General features: G+C 44.4%; 1 long non-coding RNA gene across 1 annotated transcript in view; it reads right to left on the bottom strand.

The window, feature by feature from the left end:
• Positions 1 to 11,103: 11,103 nt before the first annotated feature.
• Positions 11,104 to 21,261, bottom strand: part of LOC144315137 (uncharacterized) — a 67,791-nt gene continuing 57,633 nt past the window's right edge. Inside the window, exons 2-4 of the long non-coding RNA XR_013380913.1 lie at positions 20,948 to 21,041; positions 14,757 to 14,873; positions 11,104 to 11,297 (exon numbers count right to left, since the gene is read on the bottom strand). This is a non-coding gene — a long non-coding RNA (uncharacterized LOC144315137). The remainder of the gene's footprint in view (positions 11,298 to 14,756; positions 14,874 to 20,947; positions 21,042 to 21,261) is intronic.

Genomic DNA, 21,261 nt, shown 5'->3' with positions numbered 1-21,261 from the left:
ACCTGGGTGTCCAGGGCCCATGGTGGGTGGTTTTCCTCCTCAACCTGGAGAAAGCTGAGTTTAATTGCTGTCACCACATTATACCCCAGTCAGCCTTTCTCCCCTTTTGTTGTGGGGGAAACATGTTTTTCCACTTTTATTTGTTAAAATGATAATCATCATTTTTTTAAAAGAAGATTCCAAGAAGTTGTATTTTTAAAAATAATTAAGCAACTGTAAGAAGAGAAAGAAAGGAAACTGTCCTTGGTTAAGTACCTAATTCCTTCAGTCTTCACACAACACTCTGGTGAGGCAGGCATTGTTACTGGGTCTGAAGCGGAGAACAGCGCTCAAAACCATTGATACTGGAACAGACTGCATGGATTCAAGTCCCGGTTTTGGTGTTTACTAGCTGTATGATACTAGGCAAACAAAATAACATATCCATCACCCCTTTCCTCATTTATGAAATGGGGAAAAAAATGTTTGTCTCTATTTTCCTAAGCTTATTGTAAAGATTAAATAAATAAAATGTTAAGAGCACTTACAATAGTACTTGGCATATAGTACACACTCAAACAGAAGTTACTGTAATTATGTCATTTTATACATGAAGAAACTGGATTTTAGTCATTCCTAAAATTGCAAAAATGCAAAGAATAGAGTTAAGAGTTGAACCTAGATCCAGACTATTCACTCGTTCATTCATTAAATATGCTCTTTCTGTTGCCCAGTATTAGTTGTTATTGGAATACAATTCACCATGGGTCTCTTGTATTTCAGTTCATCTTATGAGCGGAGCACTAATTTCCCTTTGTTCTGAGCTATCTGCGTAAGGGCATCTATAAAGCAAATAGCCTTGGAAGATGGAGATAGTGTTCCCTTCTGGAGCAAATGGAAACGTGCTTTGGAAGCCTCTTCTGTAATATACCTACTGCATCCATCTAGGCCTATTGTCATGTTCCTCGTGGGACTTCGGGAACAAGGGTTCATGCCGCATGGATGCTGTGCCATGCTGTCTCCGACCCAGGAGCCTCATGTCTTCTATTCATATCCATGAAACTCTTATAAGCTAATGTCTTAGTCCATTCTGCCTGCCATGACAAATTACCACAGACCAGGTGGCTTATAAGCAACAGAAATTGCTTTCTCATGTTCTGGAGGCTGGAAAGTTTAAGATCAAGATGCCAGCATGATGACTTTTTGTGAGGGCCCTCATTGGTCCATAACTGGCACCTTCTCGCTGTATCCTTACCTGGTGGAAGAGGTGAGGGATCTCTCTAGAGCCTCTTTTGGTAAGGCACTAATTCCATTCATGGTGGCTTCACCCTCAAGACCTAAGTACCTCCCAAAAGGCCCCTCCCCTCCTAATGCTATCATCTTTGGGGGTGGGATTTCAACATATGAATTTGGAACAGGGGACATGTTCAGGTACTATCAGCCAAGTTGTTAGCTTGCAGGTATAGGTATGGTAAAATCTCAGACTCTCTCAGTTCTTGGCAGTATTGGTGATGAGAAGGGGCTTTGCTTTCTAGAAGAGGAAAAGGGGACCTGCAGGGCGTGTTTGAGAATGTGAGAAAACTCCCTGAGATCTAGTAGAATATTCTCTCCAAAGTGGTGGCCAGATGGGGAATAATAAATATTTCTGAACATTTAGAGGATAAGCAAAAAGAGGTAGGTTGAACAAGTACACAAATCGTGCCTTGATTTTTGAAGGGAGGGAAGAAGAAATGTTAACCACTACAGTAAAGCCCAAGGCTACAGCCCCAGTCAAAAGGCAATATGGCTAGCTGTGGAGCAAGGAGTCTCAAAAGCTAAAATGAACGGTGTCAACAATGAGTTGACAGTAGACTGAAAACATTAGAAATTTGTTAGTTGAGCTGGGTACAAGTAGCCACTAGAAAGTGAAAGTGAATGCGAAGTCTTGTTTATTGACTCTACATGACCCCTATCCCCCACCCCCCTCTCTCTCTCTACCCTGACCACAGTTGCTTTAAAGGAAATAGATGATGAATGGTGGGGTTTATAGCCATATGTACCCATCTGAGTATACCAGGAACTTTGGGAAGAAGGAACCTAACTGTATGGCACTGTTTGATATAGGTACTCATGTCACTGTCATATCTGGTCCCATGGGAGAAGAGAGGACCCGAATTCAACCAATGGGATTTAAGCAAGGTTCACAGTAAGCAACAGTAAAGTGACCATGAGTCTCTGTGGCTGATGATTTTGCCTATTGACAAAGGGAGATAGCTTCCTCTCAGATGTGCCCCTTGGGATTATGGACTTGTCACCTCCTTGGTATGAATAACAGGTACATCCTTTTGGGAAAGCAGCTATTAGCTTGCTAGAGGGCTCTTCTCAACACTAAATACCCAACCCATGGAGGCCTTACGACTCTCTGATATTCTTCTTTTAGTATAGGTCAACTAGAACTCAACAACTAACAAGGTGCAAAGAATCCAACATATCCTACTTACCAAAAAAGAATGGAGCCTGCCTGGGCTCCAGAAGCATCTTGGTTTTATATGAGAAAGTGGTAACTACCCCTTGGGGAAATTTTATCCCTCATTTTACCATCTAAAGAAAAGCCATTGGCTTATGGGGGCCCTTAGTTCACAGAGACTTCCTTGATGGTGTCCATCGGGCTTTCTGGGCCTTTTCAACCTCCCTGCCAAGCTATACAGTGCTAGGATATCATTGCTTTGCTCAGTGGGCAGAACTCAAAGTCATTTTCATATCTCTGGCCAATAGTCCCTTTAATGAACTATATTATATTTTTCCTGTCTCTTGGGCTATTGCCAATGGCTTAACTATTTGGTCTGCCATTTGGAAAACTACAGACTGGCAGATTAAAGACACTCCTCTTAGGGGCTATGAAATGTGGAAACATATCATGGCTGCTAATCAAACCATCTGGGTCACTCCTGTAGATGCCCACTGTAAGAGCCTGTGCTCTGATGAGACCGCCTGGAATCAAGCTTTTGATTGGGTCTGTGATGTACAGATTGCCACTGTTGTTGCCTGGATCCATCATCTTCCACAAATTGAAAGGGCCAACGCATTGCATATAACAACACGTCCACCATCATGGACTGGGCACAAAGAAAAGGACTCTATGTTTCTGATACATACCTCTGCACATCAGACTGTGACTCTTGCCAAAAGTTTAAGCCCTCATCTCCCAGTGAGGAAGGCCATAATGTAGCCCCTAAAGCTAAAATGTCATGTTTTTGGCTTTTGGACCAATTTCAGTCTGATGATGATGAACTTTTTACCATAAAAGCTACCCAATTATGGGCTAATGGTCAAGATATCCAATAGGACTTCCATGTTCCCTATCATCCACAAGTATGTGGAATTGTGGAGACTTGGAAAGGCCTTCATCACTTCCTCCTGGTCCATATACTTTCATAAAGCAATTTGGCCACTGAATGTGCCTGCCCCCAAAAAGGAATCATTTTCTCTTGGCTACTTCCTGGGTAATAATTAGGATGAAAATATAAGCCTATTTTGAAAATTCTGGATTCTACGTGTCCATTATTAGGAACGAAGCTCTTTTCTTTCTTCTAACAGAAACCCCAGACAGTCTAGTTGGTCCACCCTCTGGGTAGTAACACAGCCAGTAGGGAACCTAGGAATCAAATTTCTTCTAGTTCAGCCACCATGACTCTCCTGTTGAACCGACATGGTTACAGAGCATAAGGATGATGACCACTTGGTTGAGTACTATTCACTAGGTTCCCCTAGAGTGGTCCACACACGCCAAGATGGGGGATGTGATAAGTTTTATTAAAATGCCTTTGTGCCTCTCACACTTGACCCCTATGAATGAAATGTCTGGGTGTTAATAGGGGATGATCAAGAAAAAGGTGACATTATAGCTCCTAGAATGGAACACACCACTTTGGTGGCCATGGAAGGACTGTAACTCTGTTGGCTCTTGAGGACAGAATATCTCAGATTCCAGGAGAGATAGGAAATGATGGACACTAATGATATTTGTCCTTCATAAACTTGTGTGGGCATTTCTAAATGAAAGAAAACACCGTGGTGCCCACATTTCCAAACTCATGCAAGCACCTTAAATTCACTGACATCTAGGTCTGCTACCATCCACCAATGGCTCTAACAAGTCTAACAAAATAGCAGGGGATAGTGGGCCCCAGTACCTATACCTTCCATGCAAACACCTGTCAACACTTCTAAGTGTTTTCCTCACCGCTATTTCCAATCAGTAGCTGCCAGTCATTCCATGGGGGCATTCGGTGCTCCCCTCTGACAGCACAGACAACCAGGGCAGGCTGGGCTAATTGGGCTCAGGCCAGAAACAAGGAGCAGACTCATTTAAACTGAACTGTGAACTTTAAGGCTCACCGGTCAGTTGGGAGACCAAGTTGGAAGTATCGTTGGCCTCTGCCCTCCTATTGATACAGATTTCATCTGAGAGGAACAGAGGGCATCAAAAATAAATAATGCTTTCTAGGCAAGGGGACTACGGACACTCCTGGAACTGTACTCCTAGTGTGGAAGCCGGGTTCTACTTTGCACCTTAGAGGTAGTCATAGGAAACTTCAGGTCCAATATTTAAGGAAATGTCCCCAGCATATCACATAGCCCTCATATGACCATGGAACTCTCTCCAAAGTGAGGCTATCCTTGATTATTTGGGAGAACTTCCAGGAGAGATAACTGCCTCGTTATTTAAGCATGCCCCAAGGGCAGTTTTCCCTACAATAGGAATCATTAAATTAGGAAAGGGGGAAACTCTCCATGTGTCTGTAATGTTTTTGCACTTCTTGTGGGTAATATACTAAATGCCTTCTTCCCAGACTATTTTCCAGAGTGTTCGTGAAGCAGTCTTGGAAGATCGATAGGGTCTCCCTCCAGAACAAAAGGCAGATCCAAAATGTGTCTCTGACTTTAGCTGAAGGAATTAGCGATGCTTCTTTGGATCTTGAAGGCCTTGAAGTCAACCTCAACTCATTGGCCAGGATTGTTACTGATAAGGGAGTTGCCCTCAACCTTTTCTTTGTGGGCCTAGGCAAAGCCTGTCAATTACCAATATAGCTTCCCTGCCTGGATTAATTCCCCAGGCCAAGAGGAAAGTTTAATTCAGAAACTTGAGGAGAAAGTCACCTGACTTTCCAAGTCAAATGCTGTAGGTTTTACAGGATTTGCTCAGCAGGTTGGATGCAAGACACTAGGGCCCTGGTTGAGGTAAATATTGCAGGCTGCTCTCATCCTGCTGCTTAAAACTGTCCTATTGATAATGGACTTAATACTGCATGGGACAAATTGATTGGAGCTGGTCCCCGCCTCTGTCAGATTAATCACAACAGCTGAAGGATTAGCATTACTCAGAGAAAGTTCACCAGAAGCTAAGATGGTGTAAAAAGGAGGGATGGATATTGTTAGAGGAAATTCTCCATAGATCTGTCATGTTTCTGCACTTTTTGTGAGCAATGCACTAAATGCCTTCCTCCCAGACTATTTTCCAGGGTGTTTGTGGAGCAAATAGCCTTGGAAGATAGAGACAGCGTCTCCCCACAGAACAAAAGGCAGATTTACTTACAGTCTTAAAAGATAAAGGTAGAATCTTCCTCTGGAGGAGAGGACGAGTATGTTTACTGTCCATTATAAAAGATTCAAGTTCCCTATGCTCAGGATCCTCTCTTGTAACATATCCCTCTGGGCCCACCCCCATCACCCTGTGGGACATGAACAGAAGGGAAACTGGTACTTATGCTGCTTACTGTTCTGTGGATAATAAAGTCCATTGCCTCTGACCCAGAAGTCTCATGGCTTCTGCCAGAATCCATCAAACTATGACAGGCTAACTTGTTAGTTTGCAAGTAGGTAAAATCTCAGACTCCTCTTGCTCTTGACAGTCATGAAATATGATTTTGGATAAATATTCCCCCTTAAAATAAGAAAAAAAGGAGAAAAGAAAAAGATTAAAACTTGAGGAATTCTGTGAAAATCTAAATGTTTCTATGATATATCTACAAAGTCACTTTTGGTTTGTCTGAACTTTTCACTTTTCTTATTCATTCATTCATTTTCCAAATGTTTGCTGAACACTACTTGAAAGATGATAAAATAAAATACAAAACAGACCAGATTTCTACTAGCCAAAGGCTTGCAGTCTAGTGGGGAAAACAGACATTAGTTATATAGTAGGAGGATCATGGAATTTATTGTGTAATAAGTGTTAGAAAAGAAATTGGAAAGGTGCTAAGAGAAAGACTGTCAAAGGGGGAACGTCATATAGATCGGAAGGGCTATAGAAGAAATCACCGAGCAAAGGATGGTGAGCTGAGATGTGAAAGACATATAGCCTCAAAGTAACGCAAGTGATGGGGTAGGAAAGGCCAACAGCCCACATGAAGACCCTGAGGAGAGAGGCTCCTGACACATCCCAGTGTGGTGGAGGCAGTGTGGGCTAGAAAGAGAGGTGCAAGAAGCTAGGGATTTGGGCAGAGGCCCAATCAGGCATCACTGTGTGATCAATCATTTTAAAGCTCATGACACTTATCCTAAGAACTGTGGGAGCCATTAAAATGTAAATCTCCTAAGGACAGAGAGTAGGGTCTTTGTCTCATTCACCATGATATTCCTATCACCTGGAACAGTGCCTGACACATAGTAGGAGGTCAGTAAGTATTTGTTCAGTTCATTGAAGTTGGAAAGATACAGTTTGCATTTTTGAAAAATCACTTTGGCTTCTATGAAGAGAATAGACTGAAGAAGGCAAAGCCAGAGCAGAAAGACAATGTAGAAGGCCATTGCTCATCCCATTGACAAATTCAGTAGCTTGGATTAGGGTAGTAGCAGGAGAGATGAAACATATGCCCCCCTGCCACTCTCTCTCTTTCTCTCTCTCTCACACACACACACACACTTTTTTTTTTGTAATCATTTAGTAGCCTTAAGGATATATTCAACTTGAAAGATCATGAAAGGCCATCAAATCCAATATGAAACAAAGATAATACGTTTAGTGATGGTTGGACTCTTTGGGGGAAATAGCTAGGTGTGTGTGGTTCCTGACCAGGGCCGGCAGAGAGGCTGAAAGAAGAAATTTGCTCATGAAGACAAAGAGAGTAATGGTAACTGAGAACATGTGCATTAAGAGTCCCAGGCTCAGCAAAATAACCCCCAGAGTGTTCCTTCCCTGAGACCACACCAAACCCTCTCTCCAGCCTGACTACCCCTTGCTCCCTTGCAGGATGTAGTGAGTTATTGCCTCACGTGCCATAGTGGGGAGCCCCTTCCCTCCTCTGAGGAAGATAGGCATTCGATGTGTGTGTGTTCAGTGTGTGTGCGTGTGCATCCCGGTATGGAAGCGCTCCTTCCATGGGCCTGGAAGGCAGACTGTTAAGTGAGTGTGGGGGCAGGGCTGGAAGAGAGGGGGACTCCAGGTGAGAGAATAGGACGGTGCCTTTCCAGGTCACACGGTGTCCGCGCGCCTGGTGTCACATGCCGCGATGTTGGGCATGGCAATTCCTAAAGCAGAAGTTGCGGAAGAACTGGCCAAGGTTATTCTGGTGCCATGGTGGTCTCGGTCTCCCAGCCCAGATGGCCAGGAATGCTACGAGGCAGAGAACTCAGCTCCCGGTGGAGAGCTGCGCACTTGGCACTGCTTAAATCATGACCACTCACGCCCACTTGGACAGGTTGGCCTCCCCATCTGAAGGGCAGGGGGTAGGCGAGGGCCCTGGAGAGGGACTTCTCATTGAGAGACAGTGAAACGGCTGTGCTGGTTCTTTCTCAGCCCTGCTAGGAATGCCCACGGCCCAGGAGGGGGCTGAACAGGCAGGAACACCTGCAAAAAGCAAACGGGGCAAGGATTTCGAGATCTGATGCTCATGGAAATCAGCCACCAAGTGGGCATTCATTTTAAATGATTTTTATAAGAGGAGGAAAAAGCAACTGTCTATAGTTATATTTAAACAATAATCAAAAAGGAGAACTAAGCTAACAGATACTATTGTTCTTATGTTTCATGGGATAACAGCATTGTGTACATGGCGACTTCATTTCGAGGCTTTTGATGAAAAATAATTACTCTAGCTGCCATTCCCAGTCCCAGCTCATCCACAATGAATACAGACTGGGTTTACCTGTGCCCCTTAATTTCCCTTTCAGTGAAAATGGTTTCACCATTTTTAAGATATTGGACAAATATTCTGACTATAGTTCTCACTGTTTTTAAGGGCCCGAATGCTCTGCTTGGCTTCTTCTCATCCAGTCTTAAATACCTCCAACCCAAGGAGCCTTAGCCAGTATGGTTAGTGACATGTGTCCCCAAAGGGAAGCCTGTCACTTTTACCGGAATTTCCCTGGAAAAGTCCTGCGTGACGCTATTCCTGGGTTCCACTCCCAGATCCTGGGCAGACTCTCATGCCCAGTTAATTGTCCAGAGTCCCAGCAAGTAGACTATTACAGCCCTCACCGAGTGGACATCCTGATTTCACAGGTGTACATAGCCTTTCAGACCTACTCAGTAGCTCTTACGACATCAGAACTGAAGGTCCGCAGAGAACTTTGAGAAAGAAACAAACAAGTCCACTGAGTCAGTAAGTGTTTGGTTTGGTTTTTCCTGAGACCGGACCTGCCCAGCTTGAACCTTTTTCTCTCCAGCCCTCTCACTTCACACTAGATACCTGTCTGGTTGAGAGGCCTTCCTGACCAAGTGGTCTTGTCAGGGTTTTAGATAAATAAAATAGGAGATCTGCTTTCTACTCATCCAACCTAAAAGGTTATTAGGTGTGTGTGATGGTTCAGTTTATGTGTCAACCCATGAGGTGCCCAGGTATTTGGTTAAATGTTATTTCTGAGTGAGTCTTGTGTCTGTCAGGATATTTTTGAATAAGACTAACATCTGAATCAGTAGAATGACTCCCAATGTGGGCAGGCTTCACAGACTCCACTGAAGGCCTGAATAGAATAAAAATCTATAAGCCCAAAAGAATTCTTTCTCTCTACCTGTCACCAAGCTGGGACATCAGTCTTTTCCTGTCTCTAGACTTGAACTTAGACTTAGACTTACACTCTCAGCTCTCCTGGGGCTGGAATTCTTGGCCTCTGTAGTCATGAGAACCAATTCTTTAAAATCTGTTTGTTTGATTGATGACTGATTGATTGATTGTTACACTCACATCCTGAAATACACTTTCCAAAGCTTCCTCTAGACAAGTAGTGCAAACAAATGCCTGTAGACAAACCCGGATGAGCGTAGCAACCAGAGAGGATGTCAAGTCTAGGGTTTCCACCCAATCTCCTCTCCCACTGACCTCTGCTATGTTGGATTGAGGGCACCATTGTTGCCAGATATTTCTATTTTTTAAGAGAAATAAAAAATCTGGATGTTCTTTTCAGTGTTGGCAACTACCTTGAAATATTTCAAAACCTTGCCTGAGCCAGTCATCCCAATCTATGGGCGGATCCAGGCCCTGGCTGCTGGCATGCGGTCCTCAAGCAGGAGTGGGGAAATCTTTCTGAATTGAAGAAAGGGGAATGCTTAGAAATGTTTCCTCGGGCGCCTGGGTGGCTCAGTGGGTTAAGTGTCCCTCTCTTGATTTCAGCCGAGGTGATGATCTCAAGGTTGTAATATCATGCCCCATGTCAGGCTCAGTGCTGGGTGGGGAGCCTGCCTAAGATTCTCTCTCCTCTCTCCTCTCCCCGCTGCCCCCAAAAAAAAGAAAGAAAGAAAGAAAGAAAGAAAGAAAGAAAGAAAGAAAGAAAGAAAGAAAGAAAGAAAAAGAAATATTTCTCTATTTCTAAAATTGGAGCCACAGCTACAACCGCTGTAGGACCACCTTAATTCCTACATTGATTGTTTATCTCAGGCTTCTGTACAGAGCCGCTCGCCGGCATGTTGACATTATCCCACAAGACCCCTGAGAACAGGAAAGAGAACAAGCTTTATAATCTCCATTTCTATTTTTTAATGGACTTAAAGACTCCTCAGATGGAGTGCCCCATAGAAACATGATAGAAAAAGTTGCCCAATTTCAACTAAATTCCAGAGCTCATACTCTCCCCCAAAATGTAAACATCACATTAATCATTCCCCGATGCGTATGATTCCTTCTACTCTTCCCCCCACACCCTGACATTTGGTTTAAAATGCTATGAATGCTGGGTGAGCAACAGACATAAATATTAATTTCAGGAACACCCCCATGGATACTTAAAAACATTTTTCCCGTGACTTATTTGATCTTTTTTTTGTTTCTGTTTCTCGCTTTGGCCATTACACATTTTTCTTTTAAACTAAGTGGTGCTCTTTAAAGATATCTTCCCTATTCTTCGGCCCCCAAAGAATTTCCTCTCCCATTAAGCTGTGCCTCCTGGTGCCCCCAAGGAGCCGAGCAAGGTATAAAGGAAAACCCAGATGGCTTCAGAGATGTTTATTATAGGGCCCTCCATTGTATTCAAATTAATGGCACCACATTAGCATGGGCTGCCCTTTGGTGCTCATTTGTTCCTGCACTCCAGGGGTTAAAGGAGCCGCCTGCTCTCCAGATGTTCAGTAGCTCTTATAAATGAAAGATTAGCGATTTTTTGCTGCCGCTGCTACTTCCTCTCTTCCCTTTTAAAGCTGATATTTTCCTTAGGAACTTGCTTAGTGTCTGAGTCAGAAGAATCTCCTCCCTGAGGTATATCAATCAATAGCATGCACAAGAAGAAGGGCAAAATGTAGGGGAGGTAGACATGGTCTGTATTAATTTGTTGACTGCAACACCCTTCCAGTTACTGATGTATGCATCCTGTGGTTTTGCTCCACCCTTTGAAATGTGGATCAAAGGCATGTGACATTTTTCTCCGCTAAAAATGAAAACAAAAACAAAAACAAAAAACTCTCTCTCTCCCGTCTCTCCCTCCCCCTCTGTGTTTGCGAGAACATCTTTTGTTAGTGCTATGACAGGAATATCAACTTCATTTTCAAATCTGGCCTATCTTCCCTCTAAGCAAGAGGCCTAAGTGTCTGAAATATGAGTGTATCTAACTCAAAGCTACCACCAGCAAGGTCTTCCCAGGAGAGAAATGAGAGAAGTATCCAACATGGATTCCAATAAATGAATGCCAGTTTAACATCTACCATGCTTGCCTTTTGTATCCAGAGACACTCCCAGGTTCCTGCTGTTCCAAGAGCTGTTCAAGCATTGAGTAAGTAGCGTTCCAATGAGACGAAAACTTCTGCCCGGCTGGTGTTTAACAAGCTGTTTTCTTGCTGCAACTCAGTCAGGATTTCTCCAACCTTAGCAGGATTACCGCATTTTGCATCTTCTCCTAACACGTTCCCAATGCTTCTTTCACCAAGTGGGAAAAAAAAGAGATTGTCCTGAATAGAAAGGGAAAGCCTGATGGAAAGCCACCTTTCTGACAATGGAGAAGAAAGTAACGGAGAAGCTGAGGGGGAGCGACTGGCCCTCAAGGGAAGGCATCTGTGATGGAATCACGGCCTAGAATATTCAACATGCCCCTCGTCCAAGGTGGAAAGTATGGAAGACACTTGGAGATGGCAGTAACCTCACGTCTTAGTATAAACATAGACCCATCTGCAGAACTAGAGCCTTAGTCATATACATATGAAAGACTGTTCTTGAATGGAGACTAGAGATAAAAATAATTTATAATACACACATAAGATCCACATCTTCAAAGGTGCCCGCTCGGAATGAATCGCTTGGGCCACCATAGGAAGGAAAATCTTTCTCCTTCTCCCCTCCTACTTTCAACAACTGGGACCTGAGAATCAAACTGATAAAAGACAGATTCACAAGAGGAAATAATAGTTTAATTAGGCTAGACTCAAGGAGGCAGCCAGATGATTGAGATTTACACACCACCCCAGGCTAAACAAAGGACAAGGGAGGGGGGCCTCTGGTCCTAGCAGGTGGGTCATAAGCAGAGAAGGGGAGAAGATGTGTGGTAAATAAAGGTTGTCTGTTACAAAAATGTGAGTCCCTGGGTGGTAAGAGTTGTCTCCAAGGGGTAACTTTCTGAGATATCTTTATAAATGGAAATTTCCTTTATACCTATAAGTTTCCTTTACAAACAGGGAAATTTATACTTTATTTTTAGGTAATTAGGGAAAGTGAAGAGTTTTTCTCTCATAGGATGGTTTTTAAGTGCCTTTAGCTCCAAATAATCCTCAGGCCATAGTGACATAATGTGGGGTGGCATATCCAGTACCCTTTACCCACATTGTCACTAGCGAGGTCATTACATTGCCCAGAGGGGAAGGTTTGTGCTTTCCTCTAAACACACTCCTGCCAGCCAGCAAGAGGCACAGCTGCAGTGCAGAAGTAAGTGGGAGGAAGATCAAGCCAGGGAGAGAAAGTGATGAAGGGAGGGGCAGGAGTCCAGGAGGAAGGACACCAAACCATGGGACAGAAAAGAGACAGGGAGTAGAGCAGGGAGCCTCTGCTGCTCCCTCACCTGAGAAGGTCCTCCAGGCGAGGTTCATCAGCAGAGGGCTCTCCCACCAGCCCCCTCTGGCATGGCTAGGCATGGTGCATGTGCCTGGCTGGTGGGCATTCAGTTGATCGACCCAGTGAAGTGGGTCATGGAGGTTAAGCTGACGGAGAAGACTTAAGGAAGCCAAGAGGAAGTGATGTGATAGAAGCCAGAGAAAACGGTCCTATCAAGGACAGATAGGAAAGTCAAAAATAAAGAGCCCCCTACAAAGATCTCAGAAAGAAGATTGCCTTCAACTGAAGAAGAGTTGAAGAGTTCAACTGAAAAACAACCCATAAGAAGTTAGAACAGAGACAAATTCACTTAAAGAAACAGAATCGCATCAAGCAAGCACAGTGATGAAGTATATGAATATACCTACAGAAAGAGTGGAGAAAGCAAAAAGAGGTTGTTTGGCAAGAGAAATCTCAAAAGAAGTAACTCAGCCAAGAAAGGGATGCAAGCGTTTATAAGAGAACAAATGGGAATTCCAAGAAAGAAGAGACCCAAAACTGAGTCTGCCTGCTTCAGTAAGGAGGATGAGTGAAGGAGTCTTCACCTAGGAGATGTGAGAGGTCTGGCTCCCCTCCAGGCCCCTAGCACCCTTCACCCCCTTAACCTGCCTGCACTGGCACATGAACCCAGGGGCCCCCGGAAGTTTTTGTGGAGATGATGCCACCTTGTTCTGTGATTGCAGGTGTGGTGGCCCCTAGTCTATGTCCAAGGTGGAGAAAGTATAAAATGATGGTCAGGATTCAACGGTATCCCATTCGAACCCATTCCCTTACTGCCAGGGATGCTAGAGCATCTCATAGCAGCAGGCAAGGCCTAGTGTTCACCTCTCCATTTGACAGCCAAGCAGTTAATATTGCTAGCACCTGACAGGGTCATTTCCTTTCCAGCACTTCCAACCCTCTACCACCACCACACTCCCACACTCCAGTAGTGGGAATTAACCTGACCCTTACCACTTGCTTCCCGGGTAACCTAGTATAAACAATCGGATAACCAGATTTTGTATTTTATTTTTGCTTTGGTCCTAGAATTCTTACAGCCTGTTCTTCCTAGCAGGAAGGAGATGCAAGTTTTATAACCAAACTTACAAGTTTGAGTGTAGATGTGCCAGTGGATTGATTTCCTTCCCTTCTCTGGTGCGAATAAAAAATAACAGATGGGGAAGGATGGAGAAACGTCATGAAATATCCAGTTCAGCCTGTAGAAGCACACTGCCTGAAGAGGCTTTGCTCTACCAGTGGTCCAGATTCCTAGCAGATACTCCAGAAAAGAGTGAATTCATTTAGTTCAAGCTACCAACACCTGCCTATATGGCTTTATCTACCTGCCAGACCCTAAATAGTCTCACTCCCAGGGTGCCCATTCTGTTCCAGGAAGAAGTACCATAGCTAAGAAACCAAGTGAAGCATATGTTTATTCCCTCCACAAAGTTACTCTGCCCACAGAAGGACTTCAGAAACGTCGGGCACAGAACTGCCCTCAATGGGACATGGAGAGTCTATGGACCCAGTTCAACTATTCAATAATACAGTGGCTGATTTTATAAAGACAATGTATACCAATCCTAATAGTACCTTCCAGACAAATGGATTCTTACACTTAATGATGAAGACAGACTGAATTTATAAAAACTGAAAAGATAGGATGAAGGAGAGCCCCTCCAACATGACAGCATGTAATCTTAGCTTCTCTGCCTTCCACATTCTCCCTCAGCCCAGGGGTAGGTCCTGTCGGCATAAAACATTTAGCACCTGTCATCCCCTATGTGTAGCAATTTAGCAATTACTTCAGGACAGGTATACAACTTAAGTTTATCTAGTTGATGCCTGGGATTTAGTTCCATGGTCTTGACATGCACACCCCCAAAATAAAAAAGAGAGAGAGAAGAAAAACCTCACTTGAGTGTACACCCATGCACAGTCTTGTCTCTTCCTAGGCCCACCGCTCTTTCTTTATGGACAGGGAGGAATATAGCCACTCCACTGGCATTGGGAGCCGTTTCTTGACCATGAGAGGAGCTGGTCTTAAAATGAAGTAGATAATTTTGTGGATGGAGCAGAAAGAAAGAAAGACGTGGGTCCTGATTTATACTACTGGGCCATTGGAGACACCTGAAGGCACCCTAACTTAGAGACTGTACAAATACAGGAGCCAAAAAGGTTCATTCGATGGTGAAACCATGAGAAATTGGAGTTTCTGTCCCTCAGGACCAAAAACGTCCCTACTGATACCCAGGAGATAAGTTAGAACCCTGTATTTCAGCCTCATATGAGAGGGAAACACTTACATACCTTCTAATTTAGCTCCATATTTGGGGAGGAAGACAGGCAGTGAGAAGAGAAAATTGGCAAAGTCATAAGGGCCGTCCAGCCACCAGTTCCTCTTCACCTTTCTTTCTTCTCATGAAACTGGGGAAACAGTAGTGTGGTAATGAGGAGGGGGAGGAGAGACTGGGAGGGAGGAACCGGGGAAGGTGCCAACTGGATTGTGCTAGCATCATCTGTGGGCTGCCCTGGAGCTTTCCATATGGGCATAAACTGATTACATGAAGCACTTTCTGGAATCGCCTTCACTCTTCTGGGCCACATACTCAAAAGTGTAAATATTCGTGTCTAAAACTGGGTTTAACGTGCTTTCACAAATAAATTTGAAATGTAAGTAGCTTTGTTATTTGCACCATCAGAAACTTCAAGCACTTGTTTCCCAAAAGAGGTCTCTGTCCTGTCCAGGTCACGTGAGCAAGCTGGCCCATCTCAATATCTTCCCTGCCCAAGTGCAGAGGAACACGGAAGGGTAGTCAAAACCGTCGGCACTGCTGGCCCAGACTTCACACGAGCAGGATAATAAACCTCCATCCAAGCAAGAAAAACTTGGTTTGCTTTATTTCCCTGCCTCTTCGTCACCATGGTCAAATCTTCGAGCCACGACGCCTTTCAAATAAATACCCTCTAAGGGCTTCAACTTTGCTTCCCCCTCAGTGATCACGAGGGTAGTGATTTCATACTCTGTCTCAATTAGACACCGTGACATTATTTCCCCTTTATTATTATCGACACCTAAGTGAACCGATCTTCAAACAAATTGCTTTTCTTTTCCAGCCAGGATGTGGGAAATCCATCTGTCACTTAGCACAAGTAGAAACTGGAATGAAACAGGGTGGCTGCCCAAAGGCATAAAGAAATTTGTGAGAAAATTGGAAGGCGACAAGGTTTTTGAGACAAAGTGAGGAAACGGCATCTGCGTGGGCCAAGAGTCACCCCCAAAGTCGGGAGATGCAAAGAAAGACAGAGGGAGAAGGAGCGAGAGGAGGAGGAGGAGAAACACAGGAAAGAGACAGAAAGTAGAGAGGTGGCAAATGAATCACTCCTGTCCCCACGATGGGCTGACGAGCTCGGACACAGATCCGAATAGCTGCGAGCCATTCTTTCATGTTCTCGGTCAAGTCACCTCTGGACTAAAACACGAGATTTTTGCCCTTTAGGAGGAAGCTTGGCCTTGCTCTTTTTTCTGCCACTAGACAGAAAGTCAGCAAAACCCTTATTGACACAGGAATTAAGTTATCATGATTTTGGAGAACTTTAAAATGGCCTAGGAGAATACTCAGTGCTGAACTCCGACTTTTTTCTAATCCTCTCCGTCTCCTTCCTGTATTGGCATTTTCTTGGCTTCCCTGTCCCTTGTTCCTTCCCTTTTGTTTCTTCTGTCCCCATCCAGAGTGTGGCAGCCACCTGCAGCCTCCCCCACATCTCACTCTACCCGGGCCAGTGCCTGCGCTGACCAGAGGACAGTGGGCAGGGAAGGCGTGCGTCACACACACACACACACACACACACATATACATACACCATCACGTACACACAGACATCCGACATGCACACACATCACGTACGCACATACCCCACACACCTATCACATACACACACATACCACATATACACACATACCACATACATACAAACCATACACACATGACCACATTACGCCATCATGTACACACACATCACACACACACACCACGGAGATACTCCCCACATACACATCACCATATACATACACACCACACATCATACACCACACATCACACACACACCATACCACATATGAGCAAAACATACGCACCACCCATACACAAACACACACTACACACACACCACACATCATACCACATACACACACCACACACGCCACACACCACATATACATATCACACACGCCACACACACCACCACATACACATATACCACACCACATACATACATACATCAAACACACCACACACAAAAACCATACATACAAACCATACACACACTAGACCATACTACATACACACATACATATAGACCACACACACGACACATCCCACCCACCCAACTCCCCCTCATATCTCACTTTTCCCTGCCCTCAACCCAACCTGCTGCAGTAGACAAGGACAGAGATCTTCTGCCAACGTCAGAGAAGGGGGAACAGGGAGCCCTCCTACCAAGTTGCCTTCAAGCCAGAGCCCGCAGCTGTGCATGAAGCAATAAGAGTGGCAGCTCCCCTGTGTGGTGTGGATCCCAGGGCATACACACACTCTCCCCCTGCCTTGCATACTTCCCCACAACCCAGGCAGGGGGTGCTTATTATTAACCCCTTCCCATGGTTGGGAAAAGCATGACCGCAAACAGTTAAGGAATTTACTCAAGGTCACAGAGCTAGTGAGTGGTGGGCTGAGATTAGAACCCAGGTCCATGTAACTCAAGAGCATAACTTCCTTTCTCTACTTCCACGCTTCCTTTGCCTTATTCCCTGAGCAGGGACCCTGGAGACACCTAGGAAAGAGCAGAGGTCAAGAGGTGTTTCAGGGGAGGCAGCCCCTTTCTGATGGATGGAAACCACAAGATGGTGGGCATCCCCATGGAGAATGAATTCCTTCAGCTCACACCCACCACCAGAGCTCTGAGGTTTCATACTTGCTGTTTGATCACACCCAAAGCCAGGTGCCAGCTGGGGTCTACCTGTATTTAACATTATGGGAGGTTACACATGCCAGACTTGGAACCACACGACTCCCAGGCCCCTGCGAGCAGAGCTATGCACTTGGCCACATACCCTGATTTCGTAAGAATGTTACAATAACTTAAGATCAGAGTTGTTTTCTTCCCCAGCCCTCTTCTCTCTTAAGTAAGGTCAAAATAAAGTTATTGCTTCCAAAACTTCAAAAAAAAATGCAGCTAAATGTCAAGCAATTTAGACATTTTTAAGTAACAGATTATTCTGCATTAATCCTCTGGGATGTCTTATAAAGAAGCGAAGTGCTTCTCTCTCCTGTCACTATTTTCTCACTGTTCTCATGGTTATTATTATGGTTCACTCAACACTCAAATGGTAACATTTAAATTGATCAAGCATAAAAACGGACATAATTTCTGTCCCAAGAATCTCTCCCAGCTAAATCAGAGACAGCTGCGAGGTAGAGACGCCAAAAAGCCTGCGGTAGGAATCCTGCCCTTCCCTCTTTTGTGTATTGTCTGAAGAAGGAGCCAACCGAGGGCTCACCTTTCAGTGCAGACAAAATGGTCCTCTTTATCTATAAAGGAGCCACTTAGATCAACCAGACCGGCCACAGGATGTCACTGTTACTCCATACACACAATAGCGAGCGAGCCTTTCTGTCAGGGGTTGGATGTGGATGGGACCTGGGCTCCCCTTTGCCTCACCTCTCCCAGAATGGCTATCCCTTCAGGTGGCACTCTGCAAGCCAACAGCACGCTCCCTATAAAAGCCACTGCAAGCCTGTCCCATTGTCTCAGTCTTCCTATTGTTCTGTATCAAAGGAGGAAAGGAAGAGAAAGAGAAGTGAAAAGGATCAGCATGGGCTCTCACATCACAGGGTCCTTCAAGAGGTGGACTTGGAACATGTCTGACCTTGGATAAAACCAATGTCCTTATAATATATTTTGTAGTGTTTTATCAGGGTAAGAACATCTTTTGCTTACCTTTATTTTCTCAAATTTCTGGAAAGGATATGGAATATTTAAGCAATTTTTAAACCATCTTAACTCTTTGTAGGGATGCTTTGTATCCTACTAAAATGAGGCCAACCCTCACGAAACACCTTTCCTTTACCCCCACAAACCTGCCCCTACCCGCCTCCCATTCCACAAATGTCTCCTAGATCATAAGAAAGCCACAGTCCAGAGAAGGCCATGCACTTGGCAGCTGGTGAGCTACTGCCACTTTGATGTTGGCATGACAAAACTCTTACTGGGAACACACCAGTGGCTGCTGTTGGAGCAGGAGAATCACCCATTCCTGCTGAGGGCGGGTTTGCTATTCACTCCTTCTCCAGGTCTGGTTCCCCTGACACCTTCTACCCTTATCCTCAGCATATATTCCGCACAGAGGCTGGCAGGAAAAGGTTAGAAATAAAATCTTAGACTAACATAGCCTGTGGGAAGGAGTATCTTGGATAGTCAGGGAGATATTTAATAATGCAACATAAAAAGTAATCACAGAATAAAGGTATTTTAAGTCATAAAGAGAGGGGAGGACTTAAAGTGACTACTTCACAATGGAATAACCTGGAAGCAGCTTTGAATAGATGAAAGTCAGAGCAGTCAAAACCTCTCTGCCATGCATCAGACCATTCTAGCTCCACCATAGCAGCAGAAAGGATTCAAGCAAGTAAAGCAAGCAGTTTTTCATAGAGAAAGCATTTAAGAAAAGAAACTTGATATTACTCCTGCATTTACAAGGATCCATGCAGTAGCTAGGAGCCAGAACTAATAAAAACAGTAGATGGAGACTTTGTGAGTTTCCACACTGCATTAAGTATATCAATCTCAGCATAAGAGAGCCAAAACTCTGACTTGAAGTGTCTTGGACGTTGTGAGGAGTGGACTGGCATGAGACACAAGAGAAAATCAATAGGCTGAAGGGAACCAAGCAATGCACAAGAAGAATCTAGACCAAGACAACTGCCTTAGCTACAGTGCCTTAGGATTTTAACAACTCCCTAATGGTGATGGTTTAGAATTAAAGCTGGAATAAACTTGGCCTAATAATTGCAGTGTGTTGATCATTCGTGCAGTATTTTTTGAGTACCTACTTTGCGTTTACTGCAAAGAAAATGATGAACAAGGCAGCATATTCCCTGACCTCAAGAAGTTAATGAGAGAGATGGGTAAACATGCAGGCTGGAGACTGCGTGTAACAAAGAATTTGGCTGGCCTTCATCCCTGGTTCTGAGAGGTAACCTGTAAACCTTTGGGATTTCCCAGTGATTGGAATGTCTTTGCTCTTCCTATTGAGACCCTCCAACTGCACCGGATAGTTGACACAGACAGATGATTGAGAATGGGGATCACCCATGCCAGAAAGACCAGCCACATGATTAGAGGCTTGGGGCTTGAGCCACATGATATAAGCCTGACCTCTGGGGACGGATAGGGGCTGGAGCTTGAGTTCAGCCACGTGCCAGTGATCAATCAAGCATGCCTATGTAATGAAGCTTCAATGAAAACTGACACTGAAGCTTGGGAAGCTTCCCTGGTTGGCAATACTCGGCATATTGTCACACATGGATGTGCCAGGAAGATAACACATCCCTGAGGAAGACAGAACACTCCCAGACTTCTCCTTATGTGTCTCTTCTTTTGGCTGGTTAAGTATAGTGCTTTCCGTGAGATCTGCAAGTCTTTCTAATGAATTATTAAGCCCGAGGGAGCTGTGGGGATGCCCAGCCCATATTTGTACCCAGCTGGTCTAAAGTGAGGGCACCTCTGGGGACCCCCAAACTTGCAGCTGGAGTCAGAAATATCGGGCAGATTTAGCATTCTGGAGACCTGCACTCAACGTGTGAAGCCTGGCCTAACTCGGGTAGGCTGTAATGCAGGAAGAGCAGGGTGCTGTAGGCACACAGAAGAGGTACACTTGATCCAGACTGGGTGCGGGGAGTGTGCTCCAGCATCACTCTCCAGAAAAGTTATCCCTGGCACTTGAAAGCCAGTTAAGCCTTTGAGCTCAAGGCAAATCTTTAGCAAAGTAGAGTCAATTCCATAGAGGATACATAGTTCTCAGCAAACCATTGTCCTTGTTTTTTTTTTAAAGTCCCAGGTTACAGAAGTACTCTGGTTTTGCTTAGGAAGTGTCCCTGAGCTGGATATACACAGCCAACAATTAAAACACAATTCCAGGCTTTCGGGGAGCACAGAACCAACGAATGGCCAATCACACCTCAAAGTGGTGCCATCATAGAGCAGGGGTTTGTTAGGATGGGCTATTGGTTATGGGCATAGATCAAGGTAAAGACTGGGGCTTATCCAATCTTCCTGTGCACAATTCCTTTGATGGAACAAAGATCTCATTAAACTCCCTTTGCAGAGAGAAATACAAGGCACTGAGAATTCATAAGATTTATCTAAAGTAGAGAGTAAATTGGCTCTCAGTAGAGGAGGAGAGGCCATCAAAATATTATTTAGCATTGACTGCCCTCAATTACCTTTTGTTGAAGGCTCTTACTTAGGATGCACTTCGCAAGTATAAGATCTCTCTTCCAGGAACGCCGTCCACCAAAACATACACTTCTACAGAAACTGGTAAAAAAAAAAAAAAAAAAAATCTCAGGTGAAAATGACTAAGGAGACCTAACTTGTTGACCCCAAATGGCATGTTTCAGCACTGACTTACCACTCTGTATTGAAATGATCTACTTATGGGTAAATTTCTCATAACTGTTCTACTCCACATGAGAACATGGACCATATTTGTACCCTCAGCACAGTGACATGGCAGTGACTCAATAAATATCTGTTC

Source organism: Canis aureus, chromosome 6 (genome assembly GCF_053574225.1).
Source record: "Canis aureus isolate CA01 chromosome 6, VMU_Caureus_v.1.0, whole genome shotgun sequence".
In the NCBI taxonomy this organism is placed as follows: domain Eukaryota; kingdom Metazoa; phylum Chordata; class Mammalia; order Carnivora; family Canidae; genus Canis; species Canis aureus.
The sequence above is the reverse complement of the archived record's forward strand: the minus strand, read 5'-3'. Positions and strand labels throughout refer to the sequence as shown.